The sequence below is a fragment of the Theropithecus gelada genome, chromosome 2, assembly GCF_003255815.1.
Source record: "Theropithecus gelada isolate Dixy chromosome 2, Tgel_1.0, whole genome shotgun sequence".
Classification (NCBI taxonomy): domain Eukaryota; kingdom Metazoa; phylum Chordata; class Mammalia; order Primates; family Cercopithecidae; genus Theropithecus; species Theropithecus gelada.
Genome location: NC_037669.1, coordinates 85,158,309 through 85,178,009, shown reverse-complemented (window position 1 = coordinate 85,178,009; position 19,701 = coordinate 85,158,309). Strand labels below are relative to the sequence as shown.

At 45.0% G+C, this 19,701-nt stretch overlaps 1 protein-coding gene across 2 annotated transcripts in view; it reads left to right on the top strand.

The window, feature by feature from the left end:
• CACNA2D3 (calcium voltage-gated channel auxiliary subunit alpha2delta 3) overlaps positions 1-19,701 on the top strand; it is a 930,450-nt gene that overhangs the window by 811,635 nt on the left and 99,114 nt on the right. The gene's annotated exons all lie outside the window — the stretch shown is intronic.

Sequence of the window (19,701 nt, the reverse complement as noted above, 5' to 3'; positions counted from 1 at the left end):
GTTCTGAACTGGCAAACTTCAACATGCTCAAGCAATGTTTTGTCAAATTTCTTAAATGCTGAATGTGGCACTGGCCCAAATGAATGTAGATGTTATTTTAGTGCTGGGAGAGATTTATTTTAATGTACAGATGCAGCCACTACAAAGGCCCCTTTTAATCTACTGAGGGCTCTGTTCCCTGCTCTTTTACTCTTTGCAACCCCCTCCTCATTTTAGGGAACCTGCGTATGCTGTGAAATTGCAGTGTTCCTTCCTTCCCTCTTCATCTTGCAAGGCAGCGATATAATGCTGACAATAATTATAATTAAGATGCTTTGTGCAAGAAGAAGCAGTTTGCAATGCTTCATCCTGTTTCCCAGCCTACCAGCAATTCAAAGACAATGCTGCTTGATCAAAGAAAATATGCCAACAGGAGAGTGGACCTGCACAGCTCCAGGCTGTGGCAGGGCAGCCTCAAGAGAAGCTTTACCTTATCTGGGATCTGGGTTCTCTACTCACGAAAGGAGCCCATTCTTTTACTGCTCGGCTGTGAGATGGGAAATCCATCAGTTGAGCTGAGCCTCAGATACCAATATCTTGCACCTTGATTGGGGCCAAAATAAACGGGAAGGGACGCACAGAGGAAGCATGGTGACATGTGAGGTTTGCCTGAGCCAAGTCTGTGCTTTCAAGGCAAGAGCAGGGGAGGAGAGCCACAGACAAGATGGGGTGAGAGGGAGAAAAAAGAGGATATTCACTGCGCTCAGTGGCAGAGGGGAAGCTGAAGCCAAGACAGTCCTCAGTCCTCTCACACCCAAGGCTCCTTTTTAATAATCATTTGTAATATCCCCTTTACTATCTCCAAATGAAATTCATAGAAAATGTAACTTGTTTTCCTATATGCTGCCAAAAAAATCTACAGAATGTTCCAACTATAATATCAAGAACTAGTTGAGAGTTGTTTATAATAGGAAAATATATATTGTAATACATAAATTTTGGGGCACAACTACAAGATAATACAGAATAAAGTAGCTAGATGCTTGTGCTGCACTTTGGTACAAGATCTGTCAATGCAGTGGCCACTGTGTAGATATTTCACCCACAAATCCTGCCCCCTTAGTTGGGGGATACCTCTGAAATAGCCAAGCGGCAGACAAGATAAGGGAGACCCATCTCTCTCTTTCACAGCACTATAGTAATGTTTCTAGAAAATTCCATGTGCAAGACATACTTTGTGTTTGCATATAAAACAGAGTTCGGCTCAAGACCAGATATGGATTATGCTTCCCAAGCAATCGATACCATTAGGGACACGGAACTGTTCTTTGGTGCGGGGCCCAGGGGCGGGGGAGGTGGGCGGTAGTTGCTGTCCTGTGAATTGTAGGACTTCAGTTACTGTGAACTTCGAAGCATCTCTACAGACTTCCAGAACAGACCCCTAGGGGGTGACGCAGCCCCACTGAGAACCACGGGAGAGCCTGGGAGCCACAGGGCGGCTGGCTCTGAGTCAGGCGTGCAGGGCTCCAGTCCCAGCTCCAAGACGTCCTAGCAATTGCACAGCCCTGGTTAAGTTACTAACCACCCTGTACCTTTTCTTTAATGGAGAAAACATCTTCTCCTTTGCAGGATAGCTGAAGAGTTAAGATAACACAGGGTGGGTACCTGGCCCAGAGTGGGCCCTCAGTAATTCTATTTTCTGTCTTCTTAGGATCAGCTGTGGTTATTATTTTAATTTAATTTCAGTTTTTTGGAGACAGAGTCTCACTCCATTACCCAGGCTGGAGTGCAGTGACACAATCTCGGCTCGCTGCAACCTCCCCACCCAGGTTCAAGTGATTCTCCTGCCTCAGCCTCCCAAGTAGCTGGGACTACAGGCGCCTGCCACCATACCCGGCTAATTTTTGTCTTTTTAGTAGAGATGGCATTTCACCATGTTGGCCAGCTGGTCACAAACTCATGGCCTCAAGTGATCTGCCTGCCTCAGCCTCACAAAGTGCTGGGATTACATATGTGAGCCACTGGGCCTGGCTGGCCAGCTGTGTTTATAAACTGCCTCCTGCACCCCTGTAGGTCCTATACTATTTCTTCCCTCTATAACCACCTTCTTAGAGACCAAGGATGTTGGCTTTGCACTCTGCAGCATCCCTGTGGGCATGGGTTTCCTAGAAATTAAGCCTCCCAGGGCTCTGAACTCTTTGGGGCCCTGCCTAGTTTCCTAGGAGCCTCCCCAGTTGTCTTATTTCTTCAGAGTGAGACCACAAACACGAAGGGTCTGGCAGCTCTAGAAGATGTGGTGAGCATCTTAGGAGATCTTTTTGGGCTCTCAGAAACAGATCAGTTCACAGATGTAGGAAAGAAAAAATAAAACATGAGGCAAAAACTTGCCAGAAAACACGTGGACTTAACAATCTCATATTAAGCAGATGAAATGTCCATCTTTTCTACAGGGCAGGGTCATTCATTTTTGAAGTAATTTTAGGTGAGTCCCTTTGGCTCATTCATTATAGTGATTTATTTTCTGCTTCTATTCTGAAGTCAGAAAGATTTGGGTTCAAATTCTGGTGCCCGCATAGTTCCCCCCAGCTTCCAGATGGGAAACCTCTATCATCTGTTTTCCAGCCCAGCCACTCCAAAACCTCCATGCGCTCAACTGTAGAACAGAGGGACAATGACAGTATCTGTCTATGAGGATTCCACGTGCTCTTTGGATGTTTTACAAACTCAGCAGCGTTGAGAATGTTCTGGGTGGTTGAGATGACACTAGGTCTGGCTTACCTGTCTTCCAGCAATAAAGGAGGAAACTTTTCACAGGGATTTGAAGCCTAATGTTTTTGAAGGTGACATGGAGTCTGTAAGGCTTAGAAGGAACCTGAGAACCAGGCCGGTTGATGAAATGGATCTGGGACCTCTGGTGGAGGGATCTTAGCTCTTTAGTGGATGGACTGTTGAACAGGGGTCATTCTCCAGTCTTGGAAAAACTGTATGGAGACTCAGCTACAGGGGAGGAAACCAGGATATGGATTAATGCATGTATTTAATGTACATACCCGTTGCTGTGTGTATATTTATTGAATATTTACTATGTGCCTGGCACTGTGCTAGGCTCATGACATACATTAGCTCAGTTAAGGCACAAACCTATAAGATGTGCATCACTCCTGTTCCCATTGTGCAGATGAGAAAACTGACTCTGAAGGCATGCTGCATGTACATGAAACAGGCAGGACTCCGACCTAAGTTTGTTTGAAATTTTCCAATCTGGGAAGGAAGCAGACACAGATAGTAACTAAGAAGCTGCTAAAGTGGTGGGGCCTGGTTATGTTACCGGGGGGTCCTCGCTCACAGAGCTCCCAAGATGGTGGCGAGCCACTTCCAAGGTGGTGGCAAGCCTTGTGTTCTCTGATCTGGGGTTCTTGGCCTCACAGATTCCAAGGAATGGAATCTGGGGCCATGCGGTGAGTGTTACAGCTCTGCTAAAAGCCGTGCGTCATGGAAGAGAACCATGGAACCCAGCGACTAGTGTTCAGCTCGATTAGGACGAACCCAGGCACTTAGCCATGCAGGAACAATGGCGAGCCTCTAGCCCGATCAGGAGTGGCAATGGGCGCCTCACTGGGTCAGGAGCACAGCGGACACCCTGCTGGTTCTAGAGAGATGAAAGGCAGCGGCAGGTCTGCGACGGAGGCAAACAGTAGTGATGGACTGCAAGCGAAAGCTCAGCTTGAGCCGTAACAAACATGGACCAGAAGAGTGCAGTTGCAAGATTTAATAGAGTGAAATAGAGTGAAAACAGAGCTCCCATACCAAGGGAGGGGACCCAAAGGGGGTTGCCATTGCCGGTTCGAATGCCTGGGTTTGTATCCCGATCCTTGTCCCTCTCACTGTGCTCTCAGGCAATAGATGATTGGCTATTTCTTTACCTCCTGTTTTTGCCTAATTAGCATTTTAGTGAACTCTCTGATTGGTCAGGTGTGAGCTAAGTTGCAAGCCCCGTGTTTAAAGGTGGATGCGGTCACCTTCTCAGCTAGGCTTAGGGATTCTTAGTTGGCCTAGGAAATCCAGCTAGTCCTGTCTCTCAGTAACACTATGGCTTATTACCTATAGAGGTGAGACTTGTGAAATTCCCCACCCTCAGTACAGACAGCACTGGGCCAAGATCATGGGACACAACTGAAGCCCTTAAGCGTGGTGGTCAGATGGCCTATGCTATGCATAGAGAAAAAGTACCAGTCATTCCAACGGGGCCTCAGAAGTCCTCATTCTCTCAAAGCCACTTCTTGCAATACTTGGACGTCCACAATCCTTTCTATTTTAAAGGCTTTTGTCCATGCTAAAAGTCCACTTACCCAGGAGCTGGGAAGAAGGTGAGGATTAAGCCGTTGTGCTGGTTGTTTCCCCCCGACCATGAACACTTGGGGCAGCCTCGGGCTTCTGCCCCTACCGGCTTGACAGGCTGTGGGAATCACTGGGAGTGGGTGAGGGGGGTGCACTGGAACTCAGTGCCCACAACCCTAGGTTCTCTTCCAGGATCCGCCCCAAGCAGACCTGAGGAAAGGCCTGGGACTTGGAGTCTGAGCAGCCTCTTGAGGTCATCCCCTTTTGCTAAGTGCTCCATTGTTTATGTTCTTGTGTCATGAACAAGCAGAGGCCACAGATTTCAGCCCACAGATTTCAGGAGTGCCATCAATGCGGTTTTATTTGAATTCAACCTAATTTCCATCAGAAGTCTTCATTATCCTAGTAGGCAAGAACTTTCCATGAATTCAGTGTCTCTCTGCCTATTCCCAGGGTTTACCTGAGGCTGAAGAGAGAGGGGATTATTTAAGCATGTCATCATGCAGGCATTTCCTGAGTCACCCAGTCCCATCTGGTCTTCTATCATCAGTCCAGGCACAGGTCAGTGCTATGGCCTCCTCATTCCAAGGGAAGGTCACCTTGGAGTCAGTCGGCAGCTCCCTGGGCCTCACTCTGAAGAGCCTGTGGGAGCAGGGAACCCTTCCCCACTGAGCTGTCTGTCTGTGGCCTCTGGGAGGCTGTCTCCTTTCTGGCAGTAGCAGGGCTTAGAGTAGGGATGCTCTCGGATTCTTCCCAGCAGTAGGAGAGAAAGGACTGTGTGGAGCAGAATACTCCTGTCTGCTCTGGGAGTTTCCAGAGTTAGACCCAAGGTAGGAAGGCAGATGCCTGCCCAGACATCATGGTGCACATATTTCTCTTGGGGTCTACCAGCTCCTCGGCTTCCCTTTGATTCTCTTCCCTTTCCAGTCCAAATCATCTTTCCTGGGCAGCTTATTCAGGGGGCTGGAGGTAGGGTATGGAGAAGACAGGGTACAGATAGGACAAACTGGCCCAGGCATTTCCCCTGTTTTTCTTCCTACCCTGAGATTCCCCAGGCCTCAGCTTTTGAGAGTCAAAAATCCAGAATCTGCTTCTTTGTTCTCTGGATTCCTGTGTGTCCTCCCTTCCCTGAGGCCTTAAGCATGGAATGCTTTAGCTGAGGGAATGGAGAAAAGCCAGGGGGTGCCAGGAATCTCTGGGAAGAAGTACAACTGGATTTCAGACTTATTTCTCGGAGAGCATGAGAGGCGCCGATTAACCTCCTTGTGTCTGGACCACGGTGCATTTGCTCATTCATTTACTCATCTAGCTTTTATTGAATGCTTTCTGGGCACCAGCTATGCTTAGGGAATATGAGAGGTGAAGAGAAAACTTCCCCTTTACCTTCTGAAGTTTTGCTGAAAATCAACTGACAAAAGAGAGATTAGTAGGAGAAAAGACATACAAAATATATTCGAACGTATGTAACGTGGGGAATCGCAGGAGAATGATTACCCAATAACCCAGTGTGGTACAGAAGCTTACATATTGAATATACATTTTTCATGGGGACAGGGGAGAGGGGGACCCACACTGGAGGAGACGGGTGGACATTAGGGAAGGTGAGGGGCAGAGCTGCACAGGAACAAAGGTTGTCTTATTATGCAGATAATGTCCCCCAGGTAATCTCTTGGAGCTGCTCTCAGAGGAATAGCTGAAAAGTCTGTCTGGGCTGGTGATGACTCCCACTCTCTTCTCTGGTCATTGTTCTTTCCTGGTTATTTGATGAGATTTCTAGGGCAGGAGTTTCAGACAATTACATTTCTTTTGGAGGAAAAAAAAAAAAAAAAAGCTCTCTTGGTCAGATGAGGATATTCCAAAGAGAGTCCCTCCCTGCACTTAGGATAAGAGGGGGAACAAGACTAAGCTAGAGGAACCTTGATTCTGAGGCAGCTTCTAAGGTCTTTCAGCATGTCAAAGCTCCAGTCTTTGGGATATCATTCTTTGAGTCCCAACAGAATGTTGGTGGAATGGAGAAATGTGCAAATTGAGGGACACTGAGATCAGACAGCCTGGCTCTCCCCTGAGGCCTCTGTCTACTGAGGGGGCTCTTTTGGGTGTTGGCCCTGCTGAGAAGGAGTTGGACTTGGCCTGCCAAATCAGACAGGAAAGTGCCAGCGCCACCTCACAGCCCACCTTCAGGAGACCTGACCAGCTCAACCCGCTCACGAAACCAGGTGAGAGTCAAGGAGCAGTCGCATAACAACAGAAGATGGCTTTTCCAGCCTCACCATCTGCCTGATGAAGGGACAAAATTGGTATTCTTCACTCCAGGGCTGACTCCCACATATTCTAAGGTCCTGAGATTCCAGGAAATTAGAGGGAAAAAGTGTTTGATTACTCCGGAGTGCCGTCTGCCCCTCCTTAATGTTTCCCTGTCTCCTCCCTCCCCTCCCTACTCATAATCACCTCATGTGCAGCTCTTCTGAGAGGATCTGCATTGGGCCAGGTCTGCTACAGCTGGTCATATCTGCCACCCAGGTGTTTGACTTTGAAGTGGGTATCTCCCTGGCCAGAGGGAACCAGGCCCAGTGGCTTGCCTTGCCAGGCTGTGTTACTGCGTGAGCAGACTCATAAGTGCATGGTCTTCCCTTGGCTGTTCCTGGTGTAGCCATCCTTTCCATGTTCAATGAGTTGGAGATTCCAGGAAAAGAAAGTGATGGTCTTATTGACCCACCACCAAGGGGACCATTTTGCTGTGGCAGGCTACCCCCAGAATAATCACCAGTTTTTGTTTTAACCTTCCTGTCTTTGTCTTTTAAAGGCCAGGAAGTTCAGCTTCCTAACTTGCATGGGCCACATGGTCTTAACGTTCTCAGCCTCTTCAAACTCATTACCAACCTAGAATTTTGTGCACAGCCAAAAATGCTTTCTCCACCCTCCTCCTTCAACTGGTCTTAGGCTATCATAAATTCCTGCTCATCCTACAGAACCTGTCTCTTTAGTGGAGAGTTCTTTAACTCTACCTCCAGTTTAGGTAATTAGTTCTCAGAGTAATCTTAAGGTAATAGCCTAATCACGTAAGCAAATCAGTCATCATTACCTAGGGGAAGACAGAACCAATTTGAATATTTAGATGCATTAATTGGTGCAAATATTCTAGAGTGTTTAGGTAGTAAATGACTTACCCTGATACCTCCAGTTTGCATTTTATCTGACAGAAAAGAACACCGGGAGCACACTACATCTTACAGTTATGGAAACCTCTTTGCCTTTGCTGTATAGGTTGAAAACAGGGGTGAAAGTAACTTCTTAGTAGGAGACTTGAGGCCCATAACTTTCTTCTATGACCCTTGCTTTTCTCCAATATCAAGTTTGCAGGGTGTTATTAGGATTAGCAATAAAGTTTTTTAAGCTTCTAGCAGATACCTGGCACATACTAGAGGGCTTCATTAATGGGATTAATTATTATTATTACTACTGCTATTATTACTATGTGATATTCCTATGAATCAAGTTATAAAATAATTTTCTTTTTTTTTTTTTTTTTTTTTAGAGACAGGGTTTCTATCCCCCAGGCTGGAATTCAGTGGCACAATCATAGCTCAATGCAGCCTCAAACTCCTGGGCTCAGGTGTTCTTCCTACAGAACTTAGACTGTAGGTGTACGCCACTGCACCCAGCTAATTTTAAAAATTTTTTTGTAGAGATGTGGTCTCACTCTGTTGCTCAGGCTGGTCTTGAACTCCTAACTTCAAACAATCCTCCCATCTCAGCCTCCTAAAGTGCTGGGATTACAGGTGTGAACTACCACACCCAACCATAAAATGATTTTCATCATGGAATAAGTCTTAGGTAATTTGGAGACGTATCTGGTGAGCAGAGAAGTATGCTTCGTTAAATAATTTATTTGGAAGCAAAATCATGTTCAAATTTATCAAACTAATATGACAGAGCCTTGAGGTCTGGTGTGTGTGTTAGGAAGGGCTGGTGGGGAAGTGCTGTATCTGGCCAGATTCAGATGCAACTCATGGGTCTTTGGCAAACTCAGGGGTTCCAGGCTTCACCCAGTCAGGAGGGGTTAGAAACAAGATCATACTTCTCCATCCCTGGCACCCATTGCTCCATGCAAGTCCATCTGTCATCTCTCACCTGGTAAGATGAGCACTCTTGACCCCTATGCAGTCCCCCAGACACAAACCATGCATTCCAGCAACTTCCCCTGTAGATTTTCCCAAAGCACAAATCTGTTTGTGTCTCACATCCTTCCCTCCCCTGCTGAGAACCTTTTCATTGCTCTCTCTTGCTCTTGGGACAGAGTCCAAGCCACATGGATGGCAGAGGTAGATCTCTGGAGAGAGCAAACTCCCTGAGAATAATTGATATCTCCATCCACATCGCATTCAACCACCCCGTGTGTTTCACAAGTGCCTGCCTGCACTGGGAGCTTCTCCAGGTACAGGGAATACAGCAGTAAACAAAGAGCCTCAACCTCTAGTTGGATGGGGATGAAACACAATAAATAAATAATATAAAATGTCACTTAATGTCAAATATGATAAATGCCATGAAGAAGCAGGTTTAACTGCTGACAAGAAAACCAGCAGAATATTCCATGTATCGGATGGGTGTGGTGGCTCCAACCTATAATCCCAGCTGCTCGGGAGGCTGAGGCAGGAGGACTGCCTGAGCCCAGGAGTTGGAGGCTGCAGTGAGCAGTGATTGTGCCACTGCATTCCAGCCTGGGTGACAGAGCAAGACCCTACCTCTATTTTTTTAAAGAATATTTTTAGCTCAAAGTCAGTTCATTCCCTACAGCAGTAAGGGAGAATACAATCTTGATAGTCATAGAAGTGTCTCAGAAAGGGGGAGCCAGGTGGATATTTACAGCATTTTAGAGTCTGACCGGGCAGGTCTTCCAATGTGGGGATCTGGTTGGGATTGGGACCTCTCCCGAGTAAAGCAATAGTTACTATCTTTCTGGGCAAGGATTTTCTAGAACTAATAGCAAAGTCATGAAAGTCATGTTGATGGAGGTGGCTTTGGTCCCCAGTCCTAACAGTTAAGCTGCAGGATGCAAACTGTCTCAATTCTCTCAGGGCTAAGTATGCAACAGAGATCAGCCCAGGTCATTTCCTGGGGATGTTCTGTATGAGCCCCAGCCTGGAGCTGCCAGATTTAGTAAACCAAAAATATTTTATCTGCCTGGCATGGTGGCTCACACTTGTAATCTCAGCACTTTGGGAGGCCAAGGTGGGAGGATTGCTTGAACCGAGGAGTTAGAGACCTGCCTAGGCAACAACATGGCAAAACCCTGTCTCTACAAAAAACACAAAAATTAATGAAGCATGGTGGACATGCCTGTAGTCCTAGCTACTCAGGAGACTATGGTGGGATAATCGCCTGAGCCTGGGAGGTCGAGGCTGCAGTGAGCCATGATCACGCCACTGCACGCCAGCCTGGGCAACAGAGCAAGATCTTGCATCAACAAAAAAAAACCCTTTATCTGGCAATCCTATTAGAGTGCTGTCAGTTTTTCAAGTGAACTGTCTATATATTGTGTCTTGTGTTTCACAAGGTACTAGTTGGGCCAAGCTGAGCTCTGCAGTTCCCTGGAGACTGTGACACAGGGTGGTGTTCAGTTCACCACAGTTCCCTCTCAGCTCTGGAGGGAATTTGAGTTTGGGAGCTCCACAGGGCACTCAGGTCCCTCGAGGGAGCTGGGTGTGCTTGGACAAGTTAGTTCTTCCCCATCTCCGTGCCCTGTAACATGAACCTGACAATCAGAGGGTATGCAGGCATCCCTCCAGCTCTGTGGACTGCCCACGTGGAGATTTTAGTGCTATTTTATATTAAATACAGTCATAAACATCCAACTCAGAGATGTTTGGCAACTGTATGTGGCTGTTCTATTATTGGTTTGGAAATGTTTAGAAACTTGACCCCCAATTTTGTTATGGTCTCTTTGGTAACTGTTATTAGGTGGTGACCTAATAAGAAATTATTAACTAGGGAGCTATAACTTGGAAGCTTATAATTTTTTAAAGGACATTGATTTGTGCAGCCCTGATTAAAATACAATGAAGCCTGAGGCTTAAATGTTTTGTTCTGAAAGGTTGAAAGGGTGGGAATTGACTCTAAAAATGTATTGGCTTGAAAATTTTATTGAAATAATATTATTTGAAGAGCTTTGTGAGCTTAAAATGATCTGACAAAAACTATTTGATGCTAGCTCCGGCAGCCTGGGAAAGCTGAGGGAATATAGGTTTCTTCAGATGAAGTCTGGAAAAATGCTTCCAGATTACCTCAGGGGTGAAAAGAAAATTATTATTCCATTCCACAACCCTGCTAATTCTTTTCAACATCAATCCAGTCAAGTAATTAGAACCCAAATGGAGGAAACATTTATAATTGTCATTTACTCTACTTACCAAAGGTGGCTGTTTTGAGAAGCTCTGACAGGACAGAAAAAAAAAGTGATTATGAAAGAAATGTATGGCCAAATGGATCTGGCCTTCCTACACACATTCCCAGAAGCCAGTCATAGGCAGCAGGTAGGGATGGTTACAGATTAAAATAGGCTTCCTCAGCAAAGAAAATCTTCTGCTATAGCCTTGTCCATGGAGTGATAATGTGAGCTATTTCTCCTCCCTCTCTGTCACCACAGACATATATCATGGAGCTCTTTGTTATTTAAAAGCATGTATAAGAAAGATTACCAACCCCCCATACTACAGGGAGTACTTCAGAAGTGAAACATGCAATCTTTTAGGGGTTACATTTAAAATACCTCCTCCCCTTTTATCATTATATTTCTTCACTTAGACTAGGCTAAAATATGAGGTGTTTCTGCTGCTGTGAGAATTTTTTTTTTCTAATTTCTGAAATAATACCATAGCTTGGAGATTAATGTTCAGGCTTTACCAAGATTATAACAAATGCATATTGCTTTGATCTAAATATTTCTCCAAAGGTTGTTGCTGATCATTCTCCCTTGCCTATAATATTCTAAGAAAGCTTTTGAATTTGCCAGCCTGATCCCGAGGGGGACAAGAGTGCAGCTGCTTTCCCTTCCTTCCCCCTCATCTTCCTGAGGATACTCTGTTCTCAGTTTTGCCCAAATTAGTCCCAGGATTTCAGTTGTCTTTTTTGTCCAACATTCCATCATGCAATTCATTAACATCTTCACATGAAATATTTAACAGATGAGTTATGTCCTAATTCACATTGCAGTTTTAAATTGTTATTCATGTGGTAAGTCATTTATCTTGGACACCAACAGACCTCTGGAGTGGGCTCACATTTGATGTAAAGAAGGTTGGAGTTATTTTCCTTGATGCTCCAGAACAGTGGCCTTATTCCAAACCCTGGGTTAATAGTGAAATATTCCCAAAAAATGACATTCAGATTCATTGTTAGTTCTACTCGCAATTAACTGTTTTGAAAACAAACAGAAGAAAACATTTAAACAAACGTGGCTTGGGTAATGGCTATTACAGTTGACCGTTAATTAAGACAAGTTGGAATCCAAACGTGCCAGGCCTTGTTACTATCACTGCTAGCAATCTTTGCCATGGTGCACAAAGAAATAAAAATTCAGAGACTGTGAAAGTGGGGGTGAGACTGGGTAAGAGGTATTAACCAAGCTGTGTAAAAATACCCAGTGCCCTGATTAAGAAATATGACCACCTAGAAGGTTGATGATCTGGATGAGCATTTATTTGTATAATTTGGGTTTTGGGAAAAGTCACTTTACTAAGAGATGAAATACATGGGAAATCCTTAGCAGGTATTTTATTTATTATTAACTTATTGTAGTTGTATTTCCTCTAATGAAGCTACAATTTTCTACTATATTCCTACCCATGGAATCTGTTGGAAGAAAATATCCTGTTTGTAGAACAAGGCAATGCAAGGCAGCTCTTGAATCTGTTTCTCTGCCTGGACATCACAATGAAATAATTGTCCACATTTGCAATTGTCCAGCAGTAGCCAGGTCATTGAGAAGTTTTGTGGGCAGGTGGTCTGACTGATGTGCACAGGAAGCTGATGGCACCAGTATCATGCACAGCAGTCTTCTTGAGTTCTGTACCCTGACCTTTCTAACCTTGTCCTGAGTATGCATGAATGATCACAATTCCAGAAGGGTGAGTGACAGGGCATCTTCTTCTGTTTTCATTTGCTTTTAACAGAGTGGTAGAAACAGGGTAACTTGTAAAGAAAAGGAATTCACTTCTTAAAGCCTCTTCTCAGAGGCTGAGAAGTCCAAGTTCAAGGGGCCCCCTGTGGTGAGGGCCTTGCTGGTGGGGGCTCTGCAGAGTCCCAGAGAGGCACAGGGCATCGCATGGTGAGGGGACTGAGTGTGCTCACTCAGGTCTCTCTCCCTCTTCCTGTAAAGCCACCAGTCCCACTCTCATAATAACTCATTAATCCATTAACCCATTAATCTATTAATAGATTAATCCTTTCATGAGGGCAGAGTCCTCAGGACCCAATCACCTCTTAAAGGTGCCACCTCTTAATACTGCTGCATTAGGGGTTAAATTTCAACATGAGTTTCAGAGAGGACCAACATTCAAACCATAGCACAGGTTTTGAATGGTGGAGCACACCTTTCCTTAATCCTGAAGGAAAAAGATTCATTCTCTAAGAGCCTGCTTGGCTGATAGCATGACTTTGTAATGCATTTACTCACTGATATAACACTCTAAGGAACATTCCTAGTAGTGAACAGTTTGCCTTCATCATAGGTGAATTTTCTGCTCACTCTCAACATAATTGGCATGAAAGATATATTAGCCATGAAACACAAGAATAAAGAATAAAAGCTCTAGGAGCAAATCACAACATGAATGATGACAACGCTATCAACTAGTTAGAGTGTTTTAATGTCCATGATTTTATTTACTCTCATTGATTTTTGTCCCACAAAAATTCTGTTCAGAAGCTAGAGCCGGTACAACTCTATTGGTGGAGACAGAGAAGTAAAGTGACATACCCAAGGGGACACAGCAGTGGCCTCAAAAATGGGATTTGGAATCAATTCTCCCAGCAAAACAATTCCTGACTGGAGTTCACTGATGGTGGCAGGATTGTTTTTCTGCCTTTTGGATGAGCTCTCTGTATGTATGTGAATATATTGTATGGACTGGAGGGCTGGACAAATGGAAATAGGGGTGTTTGGGTGAGCTTGTGTGCCAGGTATAGTGAGCACTATTTTACAAACCGGATCTGTGCCCCTCCAGTATGTTGCAAGTTGAGGCCAACCCCAGGGAAAATTATTTCTAAATGAATACAATATGAAAAAAGTTGTTTTATTTCTAATTTTATATGTAACATTGTTATTTCGTGAGTTTCAGATTACACTTGAATGCATGTCTATTAACATGATACGAGATGCATGCATGATTTCATCTTGAATGCATTAAACATAATAGCACTGCAAATGTAATTTGTAGTCTCAAGTTTTATAAAGCAAAATAAATAAATCTTGAGGGTGGTGGTTGCATTGATTTCTTTAGGGTTCATTCAAACTCATTACCAACTTCCCCTTGCAAGTCCAGGTTGTCTCATGCTGGCAGTCCTGTTTGCTCTAAACCCCCTATACCTAAGTCATCTCATTTCTTCTACCTCTGGGGAGTGGTAGTATGGACAGGTTTGTGGAGAACTGTACCTTCCATCCTTAAGGAGTGCTAGGGTCCAGTTCTTTTCTATGGTTCCTTCTAGGATCACTGGTCATCTTCCAATAGAAGTCTCTGCAATGATGGAAATGTTCTAGATCTGCATGGTCCAGTACCGTAGCCTCTAGCCCCCTGTTGCTGTTGAGCACTTGACATCTAACTAGTGTAACTAAGGAACTGAATTATGACTATTATTTAATTTTAGTTAATTTTTATTTAAATACCCACATGTAACTAACGGCCACCAATTTGGACAGCACAGGATCAGAGCATTCTAGCCTGTCCCTAGATTCAAATATGCTGATCACTGGCATTCTGCAAATCAAATGGTCTATGTGTTTTGGAGCTTGGATGATGCCCTGCGTTCATTTCTGTCAGCTCTGGGGATGCTGAAGTGTGAATCTCTCTTCGGTGATTTGACTGCTCTCCCCAGGCCTCTACCCCTGGCGGTTGTGTCTCTCACATCTTTTTCTCAATACACCTATCACCCAGCATATACTGGGTTTCTGATAAACATGGGAGAAAGGACTGGAAGAACGGAGGGTAAAAGTAGATAGGAAGGAAGTTAAACAGTTGGGAAAAGAGGAAGTCTGGAAGGAAGATACTTTATTGAAGTTTCGATATCTGTGGTCAAGCCTTCTTAGAGTATTGAGAGGAGTTATGAGAACAGTCACATGGATAGTTCAAAAGAGATGTCAGTGCTTCAGATGCCTGAATATTTCATATGAAAAGATTCTGGGCTCTTGGAGATGACAATTCTTATAACAATAATTTTGCTGTTTTGTTGATTTCCAAAGACCTTCCCAGCATCTTGGGGTCACTGTCCTAGGAGGCTTACCCCATACTGGCACACTGGGAAGGATCCTATGGGATAATATTTTCTGGATTGGTTGTGTTCCTGGGTGGTGCGTAAGATATCAACAGATGCAGTTGTGTAAAGGGACTTTGTCTCTGTCTATGTGATGAAGATTCCCAGCAGGGAGGGAGCCCTGGGGCATCTGTAATCAAATTGAAGGAGCACTGTGACCTCCAGGGAAATATGTTGATGATTTTCTGGACTGTCTAAAACATTACAAACCCCGGGAATGGTGATTTTATTTTCTGTAACTCTCCTTGGGACTTGAGTTTCACAAAAGCATTTGCTGTCTTTGTTTTCCTTATTAAATTAGCAAGGATGACTTAAATCAATATACTGTTACGGCTTGAAATGTTGCTGAAAGAACAAAATAGATGGGCTTGACAAATGTCTCAGGTTCCATTTAGGTTATGTGGGAGCTGAAGGCAGAGAGTGGGATTCACTGAAGTAGTCGTGTTTTCTCTGATAAAGGTCAAAAAAGAAAAATGTGGACCAAAACAAAGGAAAATAGTGAAAGAAAGCTACACTTCTGTTTGTGGCAGGTGATACTTGTTTTTCTAAATACAGCTGGCCATAGGATTCCCTTAAGTATTTTTGTTGATTTGCTTGTTTGTTGGGGGAGAGGGGTATTCTTATTTTTTTGTTGCCTTGTTTTTTGCACTTTAAATCATTTTCACGCTTAAGAAATAATTAGCTCAGGCCGGGCGCGGTGGCTCAAGCCTGTAATCCCAGCACTTTGGGAGGCCGAGACGGGCGGATCACGAGGTCAGGAGATCGAGACCATCCTGGCTAACACGGTGAAACCCCGTCTCTATTAAGAAATACAAAAAACTAGCCGGGCGAGGTGGCGGGCGCCTGTAGTCCCAGCTACTCGGGAGGCTGAGGCCGGAGAATGGCGTGAACCCGGGAGGCGGAGCTTGCAGTGAGCTGAGATCCGGCCACTGCACTCCAGCCTGGGCGACAGAGCGAGACTCCATCTCAAAAAAAAAAAAGAAATAATTAGCTCAATCCCATTACTCTCGATCCCTTACACTCATTCTCCCGTTTCCCATTTTACAGACCCTTTCCCTAGCACTTCCTCTGCAAGCTTTCAGAGTGGACTTTCTAAAAATATAAACCTGGTCCTGCCACTTTGATACTAAAGACCTTCAATGGCACCAACAGCAGATGTCAGAATACTTTTTCTGTAAAGGACCAATAGTAAATAACTGAGGTTTTGTGGGCCATGCAGTCTCAGTTAAAACTACTCAGCTCTGCCATTGGAGTCATAGACAGTATGCAAACCAATTAGTGTGACTGTGCTGCAAGAAAACTTTATTTACAAAGAGGGGCTGGATTTGCCCATTGGACCAATCTCTGGCCTACAAGATACTCTTGAAGGTTTGGCCTGACATTCAAGACCTTTTGCCATTTGACCTCAGCCTGAGCAACTGGGTCCCCATTCCCATTCTTCTCAAGCCTCCAAACAAATGATGGTCTTTAAAAAGGTTCTCTCCCTTTCCCTCCCTTCCTGTTTCCTCCATTTGGATTGCCATCTTCCCACTGTTCTGTGAGTGGGCTCTCCATGCCTCACCTTACACAAAGCTCTCACCAGTGCCCCCAGGCCAAGTCAGCCCCATTCTTTGCATGCTCCAGTTCTTTATGCCTCTAGTGTAGCTTTTACAATGGATCTACTCCTCAACTGGATGTGGAGGGAGCTTAGTACCCAGTGTAGAGCTTAGTACCCACTGAACAAATGGTCGTGAAGTTGATCCATCAATGAAATTGTGAGTCTCTTAATCATAGGAGAGTATGTTAACTTATGGGTAAAAGAAAACACTGCAAACCCCAGATATGCCACAGGAAGCCAGGGGCCGGTGTTACTGGAAAGAGGATGAGGTCAGCCAGCAGGAGCACAGCTAGGTCAAAACTAGCAGAACAGTTGCACCCGGGACTATCCAGGAGCCCTTGGGCAACAACTTCATGGCACAGGAAGGGGTGTGAGTGAGGAGGGAGGGAAGCAGTGTCTAGTTCAGGGCATCAGGACCAGGATGAGGATGCAGCCCGCTGGAGAGGGATCAGAGAGAAGCAGCCTGCATGATTAATGGGATGGAGGGACTGACTCATGAGGAAAGATGGAAGCGCCCCAAGGAGCTGGGGTAGAGGACCGACAGGGGCAGATGAGAGCAGGCTGCAAGTATGTGAGATGGATAAACACCCAGAGGGGAGCAGCTGGCTTCATCAGGGAGGTGAAGATGAGGGCTCAACCAGAGAACGGGGGTGGGGGTCTCCGAAAGGGCATTGGGAGACTCATGGAAGCTCAGGAGATGACAGGTGGGCCCGGGACAGCTCTGGGCTGTTGGAGGGAGAAGCACCATGGAAAGGCTACCCTGGAGTGACTCTTCCGTGCAGTCCTGATGCTCTACCCTGTAAGGCCTTGCAGCTTGCCCTTGGCTCTGAGACGTGGCCTTAGCCTTACTCTCTGCCTGACAGCCTGGCGGGGGCTGGCCGGGGAGCACTGTGGGAGGGGAGCTGTAAAGAAGCACACAGAGGAGGACACATGAACTCATTTCCCACCCTCCTCTTAGACACCAGTTATTGGTTGTCACAACAATTTCGAGGCCTCTCCTCTGAAGTCAGTTTTCAGCCAGCCCCTGCCTGTTTTTGGTGAAACCGGAGATACTTGTTCCAAGCCCAGCACTCACCCCCGCCTGCCAGTGCATCTGATCAGAATGCAGCCCGGACCCTGTTTCGCATCCTGCACCCTGGCCTGTCAGGCATTTGGAAGATGAGATTTATTTGAAATGCAGTCAACCGCCATCAGACTGAAGATCAGCTTCCTTCAGGCATTCTCTGAAACGTCCTCCAATGCCGGGAAGAACAGCTTGTGTTGTGTAGTCTGGCCAAGCGGCCTACATCACAGTAGATCCCCAACAGCTGATTTACTAAAGCCATCCTCCACCTTGGCTGTGCGTGAGAATCATCTGGGACACTTATAAAACGTACCCAAGCTAGCCACATGGCTCACACCTGTAATCCCAGCACTTTGGGAGTTTGAGGCAGGCAGGTCACGAGCCCAGGAGTTAGAGATCAGCCTGGCCAACATGGTGAAACTTCATCTCTACAAAAAATACAAAAATTAGCCAGGTGTGGTGGTGCACACCTGTAATCCCAGCTACTCGGGAGGCTGAGTCATGAGAATCACTTGAATCCAGGAAGCAGAGGTTCATCTTATTTTTCTCCATGAAAACGGAGAAAAATTTTCTCAGCGGTGAGCTGAGATCACATCACTGCACTCTAGCCTGGACAACAGAGTGGGACTCTGTCTCAAACAAACAAACAAACAATTCACACAGCTGTTACTCTTCTATATTTCTCTCTAACTGCTGACTATAATGCCACTTGAAAGTTTTTTTAAAAAGCAAGCTTATACTAATGGGTCATCTGTGTAGTCAGCATCTTGCTGGGGGCAGGGGTCCAGCAGGGAGCAAGAACAGGTCCTCATTCTTGGGGAAGTTGTGGTCCAGAGAATGAAGGACACTAACGGCAGAGCAGAATGATCCTGGGGCACCGACATGGTGCATTTCAGAGGCTTTTCACATTCTGCACGTTGCAGCCATGCACTGCTCTAGTCTTTATCCTAGAGTCTGAAATTCCAAGTCCAAACACAGATGGCAAATCTTTCCCAAGGTACACACCCAGTTAACCTTTACTCTCAGGGCTTGCTTCAACAATTTCTTTAGGAAGTAGAAATGCCCTTGATAGTTATCAGGGTAACAACAGCCCAAGACCTTTATGAATCTCCAAGTTCCTGAAGCCAGCACAACAATGATTACCCAAATGGGAGGTCCAATATAGTGGCACGCAAAATTTTAAGAGTATTTAAGTGATTTTTTTCCTTACAATTGTGTATTTCTTTTGATGGGTGTTCCAGTGTTATTTAGGTTGAATTACTGTAGATCTTTAAGCAAAAGGAAGAAATGTGGAAGAATAGATAAGAGTATTGGTAGTATGCAGATATGGCAAAAATTGGGAGGTTGTGTGCAGCGGACTAAAGTTTGCAAAACTGCGCTGGGGTAAATGACGTGCTCCAGGGAATTCAGTATTTCCTGTAGTCTCATTCTGCCGAACGCCTCTCAAGTTTTCCCACCATCTGAGGAGCATTTTGCCCTTTTACCATTTTACCTCCTGAGATGGTTTAAAGTCTTTCAAGTGGTTTGGGCTTCATGAAGAAAAATAAGATGAACTTCCTCATGTTATAGTTTTGAGGTTCCACTAAACTTCACTTCCCTAAGTTCCAAGTCACATTCTTAACCTCTTCTCTTTTTGGCTGTTTCTGTCACTAGAACTAGCATTCGGGGTTGCTTTAGGAAGCTTTTCACAGACAAAAAAAAATTACATAATTTTACCAGAGTTCCATGGGAGAGAAGAACCTTGAGATGTGGACTCTAGGAGGCCAGTTAAACTAAGTCACGTTATAGTAAAGTGACTCACTTCTGAATACCAGCCTCATGACAAGTGCTTTTCAAATGTTACGTCTCAAAAATACATGCAGAGTACACATTTTAGACATGCAAGTTCAAACAGTAATAGCTGATACAGGAACTGACGCAATAGTGATCTTTTGAATTTTTTTTCTTTCCTCTTCTCAGTTTGTGTTGGGGTGGGGATGGGGCAGGGGTGCAAGTATATGAATTTTAGAAACGCCAAAGTAACATGTCTCCATAGAGCCATCTACACTGTGCTGTTTGTTTTGTGTCGAGAGTTCTATGAGTGCAGGTAAACTTGAGAATTCTTTACCTGAGAGATAAAATGTTTTAGTTGTATGCTTCACTGTACATTTGATTTTGTATGCTTTTATCAGCTTCTTGCCATGATGGATAATTTTCA